This window comes from Pseudorca crassidens, chromosome 20, assembly GCF_039906515.1.
Source record: "Pseudorca crassidens isolate mPseCra1 chromosome 20, mPseCra1.hap1, whole genome shotgun sequence".
NCBI lineage: Eukaryota > Metazoa > Chordata > Mammalia > Artiodactyla > Delphinidae > Pseudorca > Pseudorca crassidens.
In genome coordinates, this window is record NC_090315.1 from 31,361,850 (window position 1) to 31,383,482 (window position 21,633).

Sequence of the window (21,633 nt, forward strand, 5' to 3'; positions counted from 1 at the left end):
AGGGCTCCCATTGGCCAAACCCAACTTGAGGCCAGTGGGCATAGAAGCCTTCTGTCTTGCCCATTTAGGTCAGCCTCCCAGGATGCAGAGCAGGGTGGAAAAGGAGAGCAGATGTGGAGAGGTAAACAAACCATCCAGCATAATCCACGTGGATCCTGTTCTCAAGGGCATAGAATCTGTTGGGGAAGGCAACATCTTTGCAGGGAATTAAACCATGAGGCAGAATGCAGTAAGTGCTTTAATACAGGAAAAAGGTCACACTGGGAAAAGGGAATAGGGAAGGGATTCCTCTAGCTGGACCCAGAAGGATAAGCAGAATATTAGCTGGTAGAGGAGGAAAGGACAACCTGGCCAAAACGAAGAACTGCAAATCCCTCCTGAGGAGTTCAGTTCAATTCACCATTTGTTTATGGAAAGGCAGCTAATGGTCATGGTTAGAAGCACCAGATTCAGCCTGAGAAGAACCTGAGATTGAATACTAACTCTACAGTGTACATGTTGTGTGGCCTTCAGTAAGTTGTTTAACCTCTCTGACTCTCAGTTTCCTGGACTTTTGGGAAGAGTCAATGAAACCGCATATATGTCATCCTGCTAATACCCCTCATAATATCTGGCAGGGTTTGCAGATGCCGTTCATGACCAAAAAGTGACCAAACTTACTTCTGCCGTAAGCCTATATGACCCCCAAAGTCAAGTTTCCATTCAGTCCAAGGGCCAGCCTCGCAAGACCAAGTGACCTTCCTGGGATAGGCACCTGCCCCTTTGTTGTTGGTCTCCGGCATCCTAGCCTCCTTCCTTCTCTACCCCTCCTTCTGCCAGGATCCTGACATCCTGCCCATGCTCCCGGTGACCCATTTCCAGCTCCATCCACTTTGGAAAATAGAGGATTCTCACCCTCTTTCTTTTTTTTTTTTTTGGCTGAGCCACGTGGCTTGAGGGATCTTAGTCCCCCGACCAGGGATCGAACCCTAGCCACAGCAGTGAAAGCACCAAGTCTTAACCACTGGACGGCCAGGGAATTTCCCTCACCCTCTTTAATGGAGCAAGCTTCTAGAAGATAAACAGGCCCTCACCTACTAAAAATAGGTTACATCTCATAACATTATGAATTTATTAAAAAACAAAATGCAGCACACAAAATTCTCCCTTTGAAGGAAAGAGTGGACAGAACAAGAGCACAGAGGGATAAAAATGAGAGGCCCTGTTCATGCTGTCCCGTGTCTAAAACACAGTGCCCAGCACGGTTATCCAGGCGCTCCATCAACAGCAGTGGAGTGCTCAGAGGCAAAGGTTCTGCAGGCAGGCAATCCAAATTCAGGTCCTGGCCACACCGCTTGCTAATTCTCCCATCCAAGGCAAATTACTTAAGCATTATGAGTCTCAGTTTCTTCATCAAAAAAATGGGTAAAATAACAGTGATTACTTCATAGGATTATTGTGAGGATTCAACTAGTCAATCTAAAATTCTTAGTGCCTAATAACATTACAGACTATTATTATTATTGACACTACTTTTACCTATCCAACATGGCGCAGACCCTCAAGGAGATCACCTATGGAGAACCTATGCAGAATACAGACCTGTTGATAACCACAGTTTCCAAAGCACTGTGATTAGTGGAATGAACAAAATGGTAGAAGAACTCAGGGGAGAGTTCTTCTTAAAGTCCTTAGGAAACCTTTAACCTCATCTGGTGATGCCTGGCATCAGACTTGCAGAGGTTATAATCTAGGTCTTTGCTGGGGCAAGCTTTGGGCCAAAGTGGGGTGGTGTGTAGGGGCGGAGGAGGGAGCTCTTGCAAGGACTGGAAGTGACTCAGAGACACTTTAAAGTGACAGAATGGGAAGTGTACCTGTCAGCACTTCTCTGACTGATTCACCTTCACCAGGGCACGAGCAAGCCCTAAGTAAGCTGGGGGTGGCCCCCGTCAGTGACACACACACACACACACACACACACATGCGCGCGCACGCGCGAACCCCTTGCCCCTCCAGGTATTGCTCATAGGTAATACTCCCTCCCCCTCCCCCTCCCCTCTACTCTTGATGGTCACTTTGACCAGATGACACAAGTACAGAGAGACCAAAGTTTAAATAGGCACACGAAGGTGGGGGGAGGGGGGACTGGCTCAGGTCTCACTGTCACAGAGTGTGTCTAATATTTCCACTGGTGAACTTATCCCCCCAAATCACCACAGAGATAAATTGCCTTAAAAGAAGTTTTTGCCAAACTTGTCTCCATCACCACGGCACTATATAAATTGATGTATTTTTTTAAAAAAAATAAATCCTGTACTTATCCTGAGATGAGCTCAATTACACTGCATTGCACCAGGGCACTATATAAATTGATGTATTTTAAAAAAAAATCCTGTACTTACCTTGCGAAGAGCTCAATTACACTGCATTGCCTTTGTGTGTGTGCTAAAAGTTAATTTGTTACATAAATGTGAATTCAACAAGGGCAGAAATTTTGAGCTGTTTTGCCCTTTGTGGTATCCCTTGTTTGTAGGAAAGTGGCACATAGTAAGTGCTCAGTTAACATTTGTTGAAGAAAGAAATAAATGAAATGTACACACTTTCAATAAGCCACCATTTTCCTGACCTTAATAATCAGCTAATAGGTTCTCAGCCTAGGGCAGTGCTCTTCCAACCCGGCAGACAACTGGAAATATGAAGGGGTGGTTTTGGTTGTCACAATGACTATGAGGTGTCTACTGGCATTTAGCGCCATGGATTGAGGGAAGTAAATGTCCTGTAGTGCCAAGGACGGCCTCAACCAAAGAAATGTCAATGTCACCCGGGTCAGTAACATAACTTGGGTTGCCAGCTCCTTAGGGACCTGTGTCTCCGGGTGTGACAAAGGCTGGGTGTTTAATAAAGTTCAGCTAAAGGGACAGGAGGGAACAGAGTAGGAGGGCAAGGGGGTGGGGAGGTGCGGGGTGTGAGGCGGGGCAAAAAGATAGGGCTGCTAGTAGGGAAAATGCCTCCCTGGGCTTAAGAGAAACCCAGTCCTTTGCATCTTCTGATGCTCGCAGGACATTTAAAAGAGAGGCTCTGCCACATTGGAGTGTACTGAAAGCTTTTGGATGAAAGGCAAGATCCCTGAGTCCCGCCAGGAAAATCCCACTATGCATTCCAGGCCAGCAGCCAGGGCCTGGCAGCCCCTCCGTGCCCTCAAAAGGAAGTTCAGCAAGTTTTGCTCCCAGTGCCCTCTAAGGAGTGAAGGTGATCCCACCCAGCCGGGATTTGCTCCCGGCGCGCGCAGCGTGTAGGAAAACCGCCCAATTGGGAAGCCCGAGCTGCATTTCCGCCCGGGACTGATTGAGCTCGCACCTCCCAGCCGGCGCCCCGCGCCCACTAGGTGGCGCCTGCGCTCTAGTGGGCGCCTCTCCGGCGTAGACGAAAGCGACCGCGGAGCCCGGCGACAGGTCGAACCGGAGTCTCAGGATTGCGGGCACCGGAGGGCAGCGCCGACAGCCAAGGTAGGATTCCTGAGCCCCGGGCGTTTCCCGCGAACCTCTGTGGTGAGGCGTGGGCAGCGTGGCGGCCGCCGAGCCCTGCCGCCGGTCTCCGCGGACGACTAGACAGGTCGGAGCGGCCGCACGTGTCGTTGCCTGTGGGGACCTGGAGACCCGCAGTCGCCAAGCTGGGCCTAGGGGCAGGGCTGGACGCCAGGTCGCTCGCACGCAAGCATCCTCCACTAGCTGGTTCCTCTGGAGAGCCTGACCGAATCCCCGAACAGCCAGTCCTAGGAGGAGAAAAGAGTTACTGCCACCCAGAGCGACTTTAGCTTTGGAGCTGAGTGCTAATAAGATCCAAAGCACCATTTCTCCAACTTGCCTTCCCATTGGAATCGCTTGGGGAGCACTAAAAAATACTGATGCCCCGTTTCCCTCCCACCCCACCACCTCCGAGACTCAGATGTAGGAGGTCTGGGTTGGGGCCTGGGCATCTGGACATTTCAAAGCTTCCCAGGAGATTCCCAGCTAGCAGCCAAGTGTGAGGATCCTTGATTTAAAGGGTTGGAGAAAAAGGAGGACGGTTGTCGCAGCCCAGAATGCTGATTCTTCGCCTCCTCCTCCTTCTTCAACATGCCTTTTAAGCAGGAAATATCTCCACCTTTGAGCTGTCAAACCCAAGATAACAAACCAACATCTTCCCTCCCAATAGTGCTGGTTCTGAAAGGGTTGAACTCGGAAGTGGGCAGGGAACAGAAAGACACAGATGTAGAATATGAGAAAAGACTCATGAGAGAGGCGGGTTTCTTTTTACCCAGATCCTACAGAAGTTCAGGGGGCCTCCTGGAGCAGCCCTCATCATATTAGTAAATGTTACATTTACACCAAAGCGGTTATGAGCCTAGGCTTGGAGTTCCCAGAGCCAGCCCTTCGTGGGCTGTGTGACCCTTGAAAACTCATGGAACCCCTCCTAGCCTCAGTTCCTTCATCTGCAAAATGGGTATGATAGTATCATATAAAACTCTTAGAGTTGCCATGGGAATTATTGCCCATAAGAGGTAATGTTTACTACGGACCTGCCTGTGCCTGGCACAGTGCTAAATGCTTTCTTCGCATGGCCACATCAACTCATCACCATAACCCACAAGGTACTACTCTTAACTACCCCATTTGATAGTGAAGGAAGCTGGGGCTCAGAGAGGTCAAGGAACTTGCTCAGGGTTAAATAACTAATAAAAGGCAGGTCCTGTGTTTGAACCCAGGCAGTCTGATTCCAGAGCCCATGGCAAAAGTACAATAATCTGCTGTTTCCCTTGTTGGCAGAGGAAACATAGAAAAAGCACTTAGCACAGGGCAGCTCGTGGTGCCTGCTCCGTAAACACTAGCTGTCATTGCTGCCAACGAAGCACTTTCACTGAATTGACTCATGTGTTCATTTAAACTGGATTTATTATTGAGAGCCTACTATGTGCCAGGCTGTTTTCCAGGCGCTAGAGGTAAAACGGTAAGACAGAGGTAAACCAGTCCTCAGTGAGCTCACATGCTAGTGAATGAGAGAAATGGGAAGAAAGTACAGTGGATCCTCATTATTTGCAGATTCCGTATTTGCAAATTCTCCCACTCGCTAAAATTTATTTGTCACCCCCAAATCAATAGCCACAGTGCTTTTCGTGGTCATTCATGGATGCAAACAGTGGCAAAAAATTTGAGTCGCTCAACACACGTGTTCCCAGCTGAGGTCAAAACAAGATGACACTGCTTTCTTGTTTCAGCTCTCAGAACTGTGAACAAGTGTCCTTTTTGTGGTCTATTTAGTGCCATGTTTTTTTTTTGTTTGTTTTGCATTTTTGTGCTTTCTGTTGGTGATTTTGCTGTTTACAGTCACCCCCAAACATAGTGCTGAAGTGCTGTCCAGTGTTCCCAAGCACAAGAAGGCTGCGATGTGCCTTACGGAGAAAATGTGTGTTAGATAAGCTTTGTTCAGGCATGAGTTGTAGTAGTATTGGCTGTGAGTTCAATGTGAATGAATCAACAATATATATTAAATAAGGAGTCTTGAAACAGAAACACACATAAAATAAGGTTAGGTATTGATCTGTAGATGAAAATGTGACCAGAGGCTTGCAGAAACCTAACCTTAGGTTTTTCCCTTAGGAGCAATAGATCAGTATTTGCAAGTTCCATGTTCATGGCAACTTTATAGAATATAACTACTGTGAATAATGAGAATTGACTCTAATTAGACATCACTGCACATGCACTGAGAGAATCAAGCACAAAGATGGAGAGGCATACAGAAAGGCATACATATGGATTAGGGGTCAGAAAGGCTGAGAAGCAGCCAGGGTGGGGGGTGAGATGAGGAGAAAGTATTTCAGGCAGAAAAAGCAGCATGTGCAAAGGCCCAGAGGTAGGTGAGAACTTGGCAAAGTCAAGGAGCTCAAGGAGAGCCAGTGTGCAGGGAGTGTAGTGGTCAGAGGAAGCAGAGGCCCGATAATATGATAATATGCTGGAGAGGGAGGCTGGGGCCAGGTGGCAGTGTTTTGTGTGCAGCTCACCTTTCTTTCGTCCAGTTACCACAGTAATCCTGGCAGACTGGGCGGGGTTGTTTCCACCTTTGACAGGTGATGAAATTGATGCCCCAGGCAGTTATATGCCTTGCTCAAAGCTACACCACTGGTAAACAGCAAAACCCATCTCCCCACCCCCATCTTAATCTAATGTTGAACAGACATCTGAGTGTTGATCTGAGATCCAGGACACGATCCTGGGCTGGAGATTTGGTTTGTTTGGGGGAGAATGAGTAACTGAAGCCATCAAGAGTCGATGAAACCACCTGGGACAATGGGCAGAGTGTGGGGAACAAAAGGTCTTATGCCCTTTTAAAAATAAAATTACTCCTGGTATAAAAACATTAATGCCTCAGTGGGGGAGTCCTAGGTACCTGCAGAGGGCAGAGGGAGTCATGAGGGTGGTCACAGAGATGTAGGAAAAGGAACTGTGAACATCTGATCCAAAAACCCCCTAAATACTAGGTCTGGTGTTGGGCTTCCCATCCACTGGGCAACCAGGTCTCAATCTGCCTCTTGTCCCTGCAGGATAATGATCTTGAATAGGGGTCAGCAAACTCTTCCGTAAAGGGCCAGATAGTAAACGTTTTGAGCCTCGTGGACCATATATGGTTTCAGCTGCAACTACTCAACTCTGCAGTTATGGAGTAAAAGTGGCCGTAGACAATATGGGAATGAATGAGTGTAGTTGTGTTCCAATAAAACTTTATTGATGGACACTGAAATCTGGGTTTCATATCATTTTTATGGGCCATAAAATGTTATTCTCGTTTTGATTTTTTTCCCCCCAACCATTTAAAATTGTAAAAACCATTCTTAGCTCACAGGCTGTACAAAAACAGGCAGTGGGAGAGCCCATGGGCCGTGGGCCGTAGTTTGCCAACTCGATCTAGAATCATGGACCTAAGTGTCAGAAGGAGACTAAATGTCCTCCTGGTTGAATTCTTACCTGACTCATGAATCTCCGTGGAACATTCTCAGCCATTTCTCAAGCGCCACAGTTAAACTGTGCCATAGCTGGGGCTTCCCCGAAGTAGATCATGAGACCAGGACTTGGGTGCCCGGAATTCATTTGGGAGGTGATCCCAGAAAGCCCAGTGAGAGTGAAACGGACCGGAGAAGGGAGGAGAGCCAGTAGAGGATGCGTCGATGAGTGAGTTACCTTGGAGCAAACGGCTCAGTCTCTCTGGGGCTGCTCGGAGACACTGTGCGTCCCAGCAAACCCCCAACTTCTGCGTGCGGTCAGGAGTATGCAGCCTGCCACCAGAAAATGTCTTCGAGTAGAAAGAAGTGAGAGGCAGGCGGGGTGTCTGGAAACTGTCTGCAGGTTTCGTCCGGGGGACGCTGGGGAGCGCGGTGGTCTATGAAATGTTTCTGACTGCTTTTTGAAGTGTGCTGATCATACCACTGGGTGCCTGGTGGGATGATTCGGTGTGGCAGAGCACTGTAGTGCTAAAGATGACGAAGCCTCATTCTTGGAGAGGTATTTCCTTTTTAAACCGTCCCTTTGATCCGGCCCTGCCTCTCTCCCTAGAGCAGGAGCTGCAACCACACGGGCCTTTCACTTCCTTAAACTTGCCAGACTCTGCCTTCTGACTACAGTCAACAAAAGAAGTTTCAGTGAAGTACCAGACCGTTTTGGTAACACTTGCTCGTCTCCCTTCTTACGGAAAAGGCAGCAGTCCTCAAACTCAGGGGGTGGAACAGGCAACAGTAGCTAGCTAAAATTTGATAACATTGCTTTATGTTTATTTGTACAGTTTCCATCTATACCTGACAAGTGTTTCTGGCTTTGCCTTTGCAGTAGTAATATAAAGTTTCCTTTCAAATAAATTTAGATAAATAATGTGTCTACTTAGAAATAGTATAAGTGGTATGAGATTATAATAAAAAATAATAGTTGCTACCACTTGCGGAGCACATAATGTGTGCTGGGCGCTATCCTAAGCATTTTGCATGTATAATTTAATCAATCTTCACCACAGTCACATGGGTTAAGTACTATTTGAGGTAGGTACTATTAGTGGAGAAAACAGGCATGGGAAAGTAAGGTAACTTGCCCAAAGTTATGTAGCTAGTAGGTGACAGGACTGGAAAATGAACCCAAGCGTTTCTGTTTCCGTTTGTATTCCTAATCGCCAAGTTACACTGCCTCTCACAAACGTGACAGAAGAAAGAAGAAAAATAAAAGTGGTGATATTTGAATGACTGATATTAAAGGAAAACTGCCTTTAAAAGTTCCGCTTTTTTTATCTCACCGAAATCTCTCCCCCTGTATCTGCCACCCCTTGGTTGTCACACTTTCTTCTGGAGCCCCAGGGAACAAATCTTTCCCCTTTGCATCACTGCAGTCCTTCAGGTATTTGATGACAGGGAACTGGTTGGCCCTCCCGGATCTTCCCTGCTCTAGATTAAACGTTGCCAATTCCTTCTGCTTGTTTTCTGTCATGTGTTCTTGGCATCTTGCCCCAAGCACAGGATCTCTTTCTTCCTTATTCTTTCTTATTCCAACAGAACTTATTTTGGTCGCTGTAGCACTTTTCTTGCAGGCCTCCCACAGCTCATGCCGGGCTCAGGGTAGACGGCTGCGGTCGGGGTGATTGACGTGGCAAAGCGCAGCTGGCTAGCAGTGTCAGGAGAAGCACCCCTCAGGGCCAATGTGACGAGGGCTGGGGGCTGGAGATGCTGCTCATTCTTTGCAGGTCGGAGATGGAGTGCCTTTCGTGCACATGGAACTGATCAGGCTAGCAAGGACAGAATCACCAAATTCACAGCAGCCTGGTGAGGAAGCCAGACCACAAATATATTAAATCACAATGGGACAAGCACTGTGAAGCAGCCTGAAAACTTCATGTCAGCCTATCAGCACATTCTTTCCCCTGTAGGAAAGTCACAGGGGATGCCAGATTCTACTTAGAAGCTTGGCATTCCTGGAATCCAAACAAGGTGAACAAGATGAATGATTTTAATAGCCAGGATGGCCTAAGATATTTGTATCCTCTGAGGGATACAGCGGTCCAGAATGGCAGCACTACTGGCCTGATTCCCCATCTCTGTGCTCATGATAGACGTGACTAATCAATTACCGAATCTTTGCCTTCCTACTGCTCCCTGGACCAACCTTAAGATCCCTATCAAGAGAGAATTCTGGGAAGCTCTGAGCTGGCTGGAATGCTCAAGGGATTCCCACTACCCTGGACAATGTGGGAGACGATAGACTCTCAAAGACTTGCTCTTTCTTACCCCCTTTTCTCAGCTCCTCAGACATCACCATTTCTCTCTACCTAATATTTTTCAGCTTATGTTAATATAATTGGCTTTTTTTTTTTCCATTGTCAAGTCTTGATTTGATTTCCAGGCCTTGCTCTTCCTGCTTTGTCCAGAGATACATCCTGTCCTGTGCTTAAGAACTTTTGCAGATCAGTCATCACAGACATTTTGTATGCATTCTACTGATGTAGTGTCCCCACATTTTGGGGTGACTTGCTGTGTACCTCCAAGTAACAGCTTCTTGCAACCAAGAAGCAGCTTTCTGGGATATAGAGTTTTGCTCCGTTATAGAATCGGCAGCATCACAATTTTAAGCTATTACTACTGTTATCCCTCGTCTATTCCTGAGGACTGGGATACAGGTGGCACTGGAGAGGGAGGGGGTGGAAGAGGAGGCTTAAGGCACTAAATCCAAATTATTGAGTTTGCTGCTTATGAGCATTGGTTATGCTTATCCAAAGAGTTAGGAGTCCTGTTATTTTGGAGCAAGCAGACCTTTTGCCAGCCTTTAAAAAATGTACATTTTGTTAAACAACAGGATCTACTGTATGGCACAGGCAACTATACTCAATATCTTGTAATAACCTATAATGGAAAGGAATCTGAAAAAGAATATATATATACACACACACACGCACCTATATGTACGTATGTATAACGGAATCACTTTGCTGTACACTTGAAACTAACACAACATTGTAAATTAACTCTACTTCAATTTTTAAAAATGTACGTTTTGTGCGTAACCTCTTTTCCCACTCATAGGAAGAACCTTGACTTACATAAAGGAAGATGAAATGCATATAGAGAATTTGTGGCTCCTGGGGCTGCAGAGAAAGGCCTCCTTGAGCTCCTCAAGAGGAAAAGTGGGCCCTGCCCCTCAGGGGCTGCCCAGTCTGACAGGGGAGATCCACTTCGCACATTAGGAAGGCTGGCAGTCCAATGAGAGAGGCACAGTCCCTAACCTCGAGGAGTCTGATGGAGGAGAGGCATGCAGTGTCCTTGGAGTGAACTGTCTCCCTCCCTGCGGATTCTGCTGTATCTGCTGCTTCTCTTCAGTCTGTCATCAGGCAGGTGGTGCGCCTGACTTCATTCACAGCTCCGCTACAGCTGTGCAAATGCGCACCAGAAGGCCAGGGGTTCTGAGGGTCAACCCAGGAATTTGTTTGTTTTAATAGACTTTATTTTTTTAGACCAGTTTAGATTTACAGAGAAATTGAGACGATAGTACAGAGAGTTCCCATATACCCCACACCCAGGTCCCCCTACTAACCGTTTGTTAACCCATAGTCCATTTGTTATAATTAATGAACCATGCTGATACATTATTGATAACACAAGCCCATAGTTTATTCAGATTTTCTTAGTGTGTACCTAATGTCCTTTTCCTATTCCGGGATCTTGTCCAGTGTCCTACATTGCATTTAGTTGTCATGTCTCCTTAGGCTCCTGTTGGCTGTGACAGTGTTTCAGAACTCCTTTGTTTTGGATGACCTTGCCAGTTTTGAGGGGTACCACTCAGATGTACTGTAGAATACCCTGCTATTGGAACTTGTGTGATATTTCTCTCATGGTTGGACTAGGGTTATGGGTTTTGGAGAGGAAGACCACAGAAATAAAGTGCCTTTTTTCATCACATCACATGACGTGTCCATAATATCAACATGACTTACCACTGTTGCTACTACCTTGGATCACCTGGCTGAGGTAGCATTTGTCAGGTTTCTCTGTGAAGTTACTCTGTTTCCCCTGTTCCATACTGTTCTCTTGGAAGGAAGTTTTTTTTTTTTTTTGCGGCACTGTGCACCATGTGGGATCTTAGTTCCCCGACCAGGGATTGAACCCGCACCCCCTGCATTGGAAGTGCAGAGTCTTAACTGCTGGACCAGCAGGGAAGCCCAGGAAGATTATTATGTGCAGCCCACGCTTAAGGGAGTGGGCGGTCTGTCCCCCGTACTTTAGGGTCATGTGTCTACATAATTTATTTAGAATTCTTCATGGGAGGTTGGGCTCTTCTCTCCCAATGATTAATTTTTTTTTAAATTTGTAATAGTATGGACTTGTGGATTTTACTTTATACCCCAGGCTATCATCCAATACTACTTTGTTTTGTTGCTCAAATTATTCCAGCTTTGGCTACTGGGAATGGAATTTATGTTTTTAAACTAGCTCCTGAGGGCTTTCTTATATGTATTCCAGTTTGGGACCCATGTAGGCCTGGGTTCGCACTCCAGCCCCACCACTAACTGGCTGTGTGTGTGTGCGCGCGTGTGCGTGTGTGTGCGCGCGTGTGTGTGTGTGCGCGCGCGCTCTCTCTTGACAGGCTGCTTTATCACTGGGGCGTCGGTTTTCCCAGCTGAAAGTGGAGCTGAGATTGCTACCTGCCGCTTAGGGTTATTAAGATGCATTTAGTAAGTACTCTGTCGCTAGAAGTTGTTATTATTGTCAGTTCACAATCCGTCGGCATCTGGCTGCAGAAGGCTCCAAATCAAGGCCAAGTATGCCTTTACAGTGCTTCCCTTCCAAGGCCACAGGCTGGTGTGGCAGAGAAGTTCCTGCACGGGGTGCCCTTCTCCCAGGTCGCCTCCCCTCCCTGCCGACCCAGCCTCCTCTCCCAACTTCCGCCTCTCAGTCACACCACACGCCTGCCAAACAAACAACTCACCTAGATGCCCTCCACCAATTCACACAGCTGCACGTCCTCACTCCCTCAAACCCCCCTTAAACACCACTTCCTCTGTGACACCGCGCAGCAGCCAAGCAAGAAGTCCCGCCTCCCTCCTCCACTGAACCGCCAGAGCTCCTGGCAGCTGTGTCCACTCCTGCCCGAAGGCCCTCATCACTTCAGACCCTGCGTCCTCCTCAGCACTCCTTGTCTGTGTTCATCTTTCTCTCCCGCCTGCGCACGCTGGGCTCCCACACCAGCCTGTGGTCTTGTCTGCACCTGTGGTAAGTTTTGACAAGACAGAAGAAGTAGGGGAAGGGCCATTTCCTTGGTGGGGACTGGGCGTAACTGGACTCCTCAGAGGTCGAGATGCTGACCCTAGTCACTTCCACTTTTATGTACCTGTATATGTATATTTTTAATTATGGTAAAATACGCAGGGCATAAAATTTACCATTTTAACCATTTAATTAATTTATTTTTTAAAATTTGTTTTAAATTTATTTTATTTTTGGCTGCGTTGGGTCTTCATTGCTGCACTCTGGCTCTTCTCTGGTTGCGGCGAGCAGGGGCTACTCTGTGTTGCGGTGCGCGGGCTTCTCATTGCGGGGACTTCTCTTGTTGCTGAGCACAGGCTCTAGGGCACACCGGCTTCAGTAACTGTGGCACGCAGGCTCAGTAGTTGTGGCTCTCGGACTCTAGAGCGCAGGTTCAGTAGTTGTGGCGCACGGGCTTAGTCGCTCCGCGGCATGTGGGATCTTCCCGGACCAAGGCTCAAACCCGTGTCCCCTGTGTTGGCAGGTGGATTCTTAACCACTGCACCACCAGGGAAGCCCCCATTTTAACCATTTTAAAGTGCGCAGTTCGGTGGCGTTAAGTACATTTACATTGTTATAAAACCAGCCATCACCACAGTCCATCTCCAGGTGGTTCCAGAACTTTTTCATCTTCCTAAATGGAAACTCCATACTCATTAAACAATGGGTTTAATTGTTTAATTAATTTAATTTCCTCCCCATTTTCTCCTTCCTACAGCCTCTGACAACCACCATTCCACTTTCTGTTTCTATGATTTTGACAACTCTAAGTACCTTACATATAAGGATGGATCGTTCAATCGTTGTCCTTATGTGACTGGCTTATTTCACTTCGTATAATGTCTTTAAGGTTCATTCATGTTGTAGCATACGTCAGGATTTCCTTCCTTTTTAAGGCTGAATTATATTCTGTTGTATGCATATACAGCATTTGGTTTATCCATTTATCTGTTGATGGACGTTTGGGTTGCTTCCACCTTTTGGCTATTCTGAATAATATGGCTATGAACATGGATGTACAAATATTTCTGCTTTTAATTCTTTGCAGTATATAGCCAGAGTGGATCATAAGGTAACTCTCTATTTTATCTTTTGAGGAATTGCTGGGATTTCCCTGGCGGTCCAGTGTTTAAGACTCTGCGCTCCCAAGTCAGGGGGTACAGGTTCAATCCCTGGTCAGGTAACCAAGATCCCGCAGGCCGCACAGCATGGCCAAAAATAGTAAATAAAGTAAGGAAGGAAGGAAGGAAGGAAGGAATCGCCCACCATTTTCTACGGTGGCTGCACCTTTTTACGTTCCCACAAGCAATGGGCAAAGGTTCCTATTTCCCCACATCCTTGCCAACACTTGTTATTTTGTTTTGTTTGTTTTTTCATTAATAGTTCTAATAGGATCTCATTGTGGATTTGATTTGCATTTCCCTAATGATTAGGGATGTTGAGCATCTTTTCATATACTTATTGGTCATTTGAATATCTGAAGAAATGTCTCTTCAAATCTTTTGCCCAATTTTTAATCAGTTTGAGTTTTTTGTTGTTTTGAGTCAGGAGTTCTGTGTGTATTCTGGATATTAATCCCTTATCAGATATGTGATTTGCAAATATTTTCCCCCAGTCTGCCTTTTCACTCTGTTAGTAGTGTCCTTTGATAAACAGAAGTTTTTACTTTTGATGAAGTTCAGTTTACCTATTTTTTCTTTTGTTGCCTGTGCTTTTGTTGTCATGTCCAAGAAATCGTTGCCAATTCCAATGACATGAGGCTTTTTTTTCATGTTTTCTCATAAGAGTTTACAGTTTTAGAGCCTATGTTTAGGTCTGTGATCCATTTTAGGTAATTTTTGTATATGGCATAAAGTGAAGGTCCAGCTTCATTCTTTTGTACTTGGATATCCAGTTTTCCCAACACCATTTGTTGAAAAGACTGTCCTTTCCCCATTGAGTTGTTTCGGCACCTTGCTGAAATAAGGTCATAATGGTCATTTGACTATATATGTGAGGGTTTATTTCTAGGCTCTCTATTCTATTCTACTAGTTTATATGTCTGTCTGTATGCCAGTAGCATATCGTTTTGATTACTGTACCTTTGTAATAAGTTTTGAAGTCATGAAGTTTGAGTTCTTCAGCTTTGTTCTTTTTCAAGATTGTTTTGGCTGTTTGGGGTTCCTTGAGATTCCTTATGAATTTTAGTATGGATTTTTTTATTTCTGCAAAAAACATCATTGGGATTTTGGGAGAGATTGCACTGAATCTGTAGATCACTTTGAGTAGTAGTGTCATCTTAATATTAATCCATGAACATGGGATGTCTTTCCACTTATTTGTATCTTCTTTAATTTCTTTCAGTAATGTTTTGCATTTTTCAGTGTACAAGTCTTTCACCTCCTTGGTTAAGTTTAGTCCTAAGTATTTTATTCTTTTTTGCGCTCACTTCTACTTTTTGAGGCTCCTGATACATTGCAAAGTGAAGAAATACAAAACAAGATACCGGAGTGGTGGTCCATTTAAACTGTATGATCCTCTCAGTGTTTCTCAGGGGCAGCATATATAGAGAGAGTGATAGGATTATATAGTGTCAAAAGCCTAACTTGGAGTCCCTTCATAAATGTGAGGTCTCCCTATCGATTTACCACCACGTGATGGGAGGAGAGGGCCTGAGTGGTCCCTGTTCCTGAGGTAGGAGTGGGAATGGCATAATATTCTCTCAGGTGGGCCCTGCTGAGGGATCCAGCAAAGGCCTAAAGTCACCATAGGCCTAATCAAAACATCTCCCCAGAATGTGATGTTGAGAACATCCAGACCCCTTCAAAGCCCCAGACTAGAAGACCCCAGAGTCCCAGGGTCATGGATTCTTTCTACGCGGAACAAAAACAGTCACCTAGAGGTGCAGATGAAATAGAACAACCAGCTTACCGACACCCATAGTCTTGCTAACCCTGTGGGGATTTTGTCGGCTGTGTTGCTGGCCCACACTAGTTTCAATTTGAGGAGTTGTGTGAGGACAAAAGGTGAGGGAGCACAGCATGTGAGGGCCAGTCCCTGTTCAGGCATTTCCCACAACCTCCTGGAAGGCTCCTAAATGGCTGCCCTCTCTTCTTCAGTCGTTCAGCTGTCTTAGGGCTTTCTCGGCCATTCTTTTTCAGGCATTGGATTTATTTTGCTTCTCATTTTTTTTTTGGCCTGTGGGAATGCACATACAACACAGCCACTCACACTCATGCACACACAAACCCCATTGTGTATCCCTGCTAATGTCTGCAGGATTCACAGGCTGCAATGTCTGGAGACACAGTTTCTGTCTCCTTTTCTCTCATCTTTCCTCCTTCTCCTTCCTGCTAAAGCCTGTTGTTGTCTTATCCCCAGCCTGAAGCTCCCTCTGTCATGGGGCCAGGTTCCCGGCCACTAGCTCTACTCCAGCTGCTGCTCCTACAGGCCCAGCCAACTCCTATTACCATAGCAACTGGAAGTCATTTTTCCATCCCTGCATTTCCACTTTGGAAAGGAAACCCATAATAGTCTTTTAAAAGAAAAAAAATTGAGCTACATCTGGCATCATCAGCTTGGACTGTGCAGAATTTCTAGCTCCCCTGACTCCCTTGGTCCCCTAAAAACCCTCCCCTACTTTCCTCCGCCTGCCTCCACCCCTCCAAGTCCCAAGGCTCCTGGCTCAAAAGCAGGTTTGAGGAGAAGTCTGGGTGGGCCCTTTCTCTCTTTAAATTAATGCAAGAGGACTCTGCTTTGCCAACCCAAGAAGAGGATGAAGTTAGAGGCTCTATTCCATTGCATCAGGTGATGCTATCCTGTGTCATCAAGGGTAACTGTTTATTTACCTTCCCCCTGGCTGGCGAGGTCAGAGGTTGCCTGAATACGTCTTTATGTCCTCTCTGAAGATGAGGCACCCACTCTCGGACTCTCGGGCAGCATGACTCTGAGGTTTTGAGCAAGATTTGATGACTACACTCCCAGTGTGGTGGCTTGGCTGGTATATTACACATACAGGAACCTAGGAGTATGATGTGAAGGGGTTTGGGATAGCTCTCCCCTCTCCTACCCCCGACAGACTTTCCTTACTGACCTGGCCCATCCCTAGTGCCTGGAATTCCACCACTGGCAGTGAATGCCATTGGGCTCACACACCGTTTTCTACTAAAAAGGTAAAGTGCATGTTAGGTTGTGGTCAGCTTGGACACATCCACCCTTGTCACCATACCATGCACATGGGGCATGCTCGGTTAATGTTTGTTGGATTGAATTATCTCTTAGCAAGCATACAGTGGTTCAACAGATAACTTTCCCTGGATAGGCAGATTTTGGCAAGAAAGGATTTTCTATATTATTATTAACCACTTTTAAAAATTATCCTACTCCCCTGAACTACCCACCGCTGTCAGTATGGATAACCGAGAGTCACATGCAAAGGGCAGGAATCACTTTCTAGTACAGCAGTTGTTTCTTCCGGCTGCTCAAAAAACAATGTGTGCCGGGAAAACAAGGAGCGTCATTAAACCCCTCCAAGGGGAAGACAGTGTTTTTCTAAACATGGGTCTTTATCTCTACAACATGCTACCACCACCCGCTCCCGCTGCCCACGTGAGCCGGGCTTTCTGAGTCACTCGTGCTGTGTTTTTGAACACAACGTGGGGGAAGAGCCTCCACGGTCTGTTCGGCTCTGGCTATGAAAAATACAAGCTGCGTTTGACTGAATGACAGAAAGAAATCTGTCGAGCCAGGAAGCGTAGTAAATACTGTGACTCTCTGCAAATGTGCACAGTGCAAACAGCTTTTTCCAGTCTGGAAAAATGAAGAGATGTGTCTGTGCAGAACCAGCCAAGTCTCCTCCCCTCCTCCCTTTCCACCACTCCACCTCCACCTCCTGGCAAAGCCTCCCACCCTGCCCCAGACATTCAGTCATCAGCTTTCATCCTTTGTGACTTGCTTCGCCCCAGGAAATAACATTGCCCAGGCTCTGGGGAGATACACCAGCCTCTCCCAGGCATCTCTGAGGGATGTCTGTCTGGTTGGGTTTTGCCAGTCCTCTCCGACCTTGGCCAGATTTGGCTCACAGCACAATTGTGCGGGAAGCAGAGTGGGCCTGGTGTCTCCTATTCCCTTGCTCACAGCCTGCTTTCTCCTCCCCTTCAATCTTCCCCAGTTTGCTTTGAAAGAACCTTTATCCCATCCCGACTTCCACGGGACAGGGTTTAGAGGGAAGACTTGCAAAAGGTGAGGGTTTAAAAGCCTTCACTTTGGGCTAGTACAGGGGGCGGAGGTGCAATGGGAAATTTCCCAGTGACTCAAAGACGACCAGGGCCAGGACAGCCGTTGGTTGGTACAGTTTCTATACAAGAGGGACTTACAGGGAAAATCTGGGTCTGCACCTTGTCTTGAAGATACATTTGCATAGCAACTATGCTGTTTTTGCCTCGATGGCATGTTTGGGGCTGGGGGTAGTGCTGACAAAGACAGGGCACAGGACCGTAAACACCCGTCCACTGGCGTGTTGCACCAGAGAACACGTATCCAACTGCAGTTCAGTGTATTGGATGGAGTACTGGGGTGGGAATCGGAAGAAATGGGTTAGAACCCTGGCTCCCATGAGTAGGGAGTACGTGTGTCATTCACCGCTGTGTGCAAGCCTGCTGGCAGCATGTGCTCCACTAATGGTTGTTGAGTCAGTGAGTGAATGAATGAGCCAATAACCTTGGACGCTTTGCCCCTTGAGCCTCAGTTTCCTCCTCTGTAAAAAATAACATAAAAAATCTCACCTGCCTAGCTCACCAGGAGAGTGCTTGTGTGTGTGTGTGTATGTGTGTGTGTGTGTGTGTGTGTGAAAGAGAGAGAGAGAGAGAGAGGACAAAAGTATGAATTTTCTCTGTCCTCTGTTGTAAACTAGAATTAAAAAGTCAGTTTTTCTCAGGTTCTGTGCTTTACCCTTAGTATTTGTGTCCTTCCTCAGGAGGAGGGACTATATTCCAGTGTCCCCTGAGCACTTAGTTCTCCATCCTATATTCTGAGCACCCTAAGGACTGGAGACCATTTTAAATGCTTTTAACTGAGCAGTTTAAATCAGAGAACAATGTTTTTTTTTTTTTTTTTTGAGAACAATGATTTTTAAGGTTGGCTTATGACCAATGCCACGTTGGTCCCATACTTGGCTCCAGAACTCCCCTGAAACCCTCCCCAGGATGGAACTTGCCTTAGCACAAACAGTAGCTTTTCATCCGGTGCTAGGGAGAATCTGACCTCCAGATCTCTGCCCATGCTGTTTCCTCTGCCTGAAATGCTCCCCTTCCCTTTTCCTTGTCTCGTTCCAGCTCATCCTTCAGATCTCAGCCTAGACCTCACTTCTCCCAGAATACGTTCCCCCCACTCCCCCCGCAGCCTATCAGGTCACGCTTCCTCCTCCGTGCCCTCTCCACGTCCACTTCCTCCATCTGAGGGCTTAACCCCGCTGAATGGCATCTTCCCATTCACTTGTCTGATTCCCTCATAAACAGTGGGTCCCCTGAGGACAAACACTGTGTCTTTCTTGTTCATCAATGTAATCTCAGCGCATATCACAGTATCAGATACCGAGAAGGTGCTCAATAAATATATATTGATTAGATGAACAGCAACAGTGTATTGGTGAAATGAGAGAGAGAGAGACAGGAGTCATGAAGGTTCTCTTAGGAGGGTATTGTATTTACTGAAGTATAGAAACAACACTTCTCCTTCTACCAAAATGGCTTGCACGCAGGCAAAGCATGCAAATCCAGACCCAGAGATTCACGCGCACACCCTGCTGCAGGCAATCGCTTGTGCAATGTACTTTCCCTTGCTCTGAAACTCTCTCTTGTCATCTCCTCCCACGCATCTTTCTCATTCCCTGTATACAGGGAATTGCAAGAATAAAAGAACCTACCTGGTAGAGTAAAGGTAATGCCAGAGAAAGAGATTCCGTGATCGTACCTTTTTTTTTTTTTCCTTCTGTTTTTGGCCACACACCAGGGCTTGTGGGATCTTCGTTCCCCAACCAGGGATTGAACCCGGGCCGCTGTAGTGGAAGCACGGAGTCCTAACCACCAGGGAGTTCCCATGCCTAAAAGCTTTTCTCGTCTCTCTCTGCCTTCTAGATTACTGCACCATCCCATTGTGAGGAAATTTTACTTACCGTTATTATGTACAAATCAGGAAGACATCTGAACTTTTAAAAAAAATAGCTTAGTGCATGTTTCTGCCAGCTATTAGGAGTCCTCCCTGGTGTGTCTTTGGGCAAATAGCTCCCAGCTCTGTGCCTCTTTTCTCTCACACAGAGATGAGGAACAGAAGTTGTCCTCAAAGCACAATGTGACTTTTGGGGGGAAAGAAAGAGCTCCTTAAGGATGCAGAGTTGCTGGTCACGGTTTTGTCAACCCTGAGAGGAAGGAAGGTGTCACTTGCTTCTTCCATGGGCAGGTGAATTTTAAGTTGTCTTGAAGGTTATCTTGAATGTGGTCAGAGGCTGAAGTGCCGACTTGCCTCTCCCGAAGAAAGAGTTCTGAGCTAGCCACATGAACTGCCTTGGGGAGGAGGAGAATTTCTAAAGGGGATGGGAGCGTTGTTGGTAAGGACCCAACTGGTAGCAGATCCAGCATGGTAACATGACAGAAGCCTGCGAGTGTTTTATGAGCCCAGGAACAGCAGGCAGGGCTACCTCCTTCCTGTGCCAGGCGATGCCCTTTGCCCCGTGGCTGCCTCTGACCTCTTCCTGGCTACTTCTCCCAGCGCTGCCGACCACACTGCAGGTGTAGAGGACCAGTTACTAGGTCTGGGCTGCAAACCAGGGGTGCTTGGGTGAACTCGCACTGCGAGACAGATCTTATTGAGCTCCTAATGTCAGCCTTCGCAATATGTTCCATCAAAATCAGTTCCCAAACTGGGAGACTTCATGTAAAATCCAGATCTCCACGTCTTTGGAAAAATGGAAGATGTGGCAACACCAGGCTCACGTTCTTCCACAAGAATAACCAGCCAGAGGTGAATGGCTGCTGCCCCCTCCAGAGAGGACTTGCTGTCTCCAGGCTCCGCTGCTGCTACCCAGGGCTCCTCCAGGCTGAAACCAATGTCCACTGCCTTTTATCATTATGTTACCTGCTGGGCCCCGTGAAGGCACCTGAGGGTCTCTCCCTGGGTGGGGAACCTTCTGTCCCCCAGGTGCTTCATGATGCACTGAGTCCCTTTTCCTCCCTCACGCTGTTGGTGCTGATGTGTCCAGTGTTTCAGTGCTGAGGACTGGCTTCTTTCTGCCTCTAAGTTGTGAGTTGCCATCATCATGAAGAAACACAAGGCCACAGGCTAAGGAGCAGGCAAGGACCTGTTCTTCCCTTCCCAGATAACACACTCCCACTCCAGCAGTAACCTTCTGGGAATCATGCCCGTTTCTCTTCTTCTTTCTATTCCATTAGTGGTTTTCAAAGAGGACGTTTCAGCCAGATAAAGGAAGCAGCTGGCACTGTATCAGGCCTCCTGCAGGATGAGTGTTTTGGGGGGAGTCAGGGCTTTCCTGTGATTTGTTTTCGTACCTGGTAAGTTGGGATCTCCCAGGTCATTGAGGTGTGCTCTCCTAAGGAAGGAATCAGGGCCTGCTTAACTTTGATCATTGAAGTCACCGTTCTCCTTGCCCTTCTTTCATAAACAAGGAAATTGGAACAGAGCTAAGAGAGGCTTTTTCATGCACTTCAGGAAAGAATGAGCAATGGAAAAAGGAAATTGAGAGCTTTGGGGAGTTTATAGCAGAGGAGTATTTGAGTTTGAAATAGGAGCTGGGAATCCATATGTTTGGGAGGAAAGAAAAGAAAAGACCCTCCACACGCACAGAGCTTCAAGGGTACGTGCGGAAATAGCTATGGCAAAGGCGGCAGGGAAGCCCACGTGGGCTTTATCAGACCCAGATGTTCAGGCAGCAGTCCTCAGGATGCCCATGAAAGGGTCCAGAGCCAGAGCCTGCTGTGCTGGACTCAGTGTTTTCTTAACTACCGAGAAGCATGTGAAATCAGTGGCCAGGAGCTTTCCACTGTGCGCTCAATGAATCCGTGAGGCCCTGCCGGGGTCTTCGCCACACCAGTTACACACAGGCTGGGCTGCCTCTCGGCAAGACTTGGATGTGGACAAGACTGGCTCACCTAGCCCCGGTCCTTGCCTGTCAGCCCCCGTCAAGCAGGGGCTGCCAGCTTGCCTCTGCTGCCCTCTGCCCCAGACTAACCTTGGGATACAGGAGTTGGAAAGCCTGGGTTTAGCTCTCAATTCCACCTTGCATAAATGACTTAAACTCTCTGAGCCTCAGTTTTACCATCTTTAAAATGGGGAGAAAACATTTGTGAGGTGCATACAAG

At 47.0% G+C, this 21,633-nt stretch overlaps 1 protein-coding gene across 2 annotated transcripts in view; it reads left to right on the forward strand.

The window, feature by feature from the left end:
* The first annotated feature begins 3,369 nt into the window (after positions 1–3,369).
* CHD9 (chromodomain helicase DNA binding protein 9) overlaps positions 3,370–21,633 on the forward strand; it is a 244,095-nt gene continuing 225,831 nt past the window's right edge. The window contains exon 1 of one of the 2 annotated variants that reach the window (XM_067718619.1): positions 3,370–3,485. The gene's annotated coding sequence lies outside the window, so the exon portion shown is untranslated. The remainder of the gene's footprint in view (positions 3,486–21,633) is intronic. The other variant, XM_067718614.1, reaches the window with a different exon arrangement.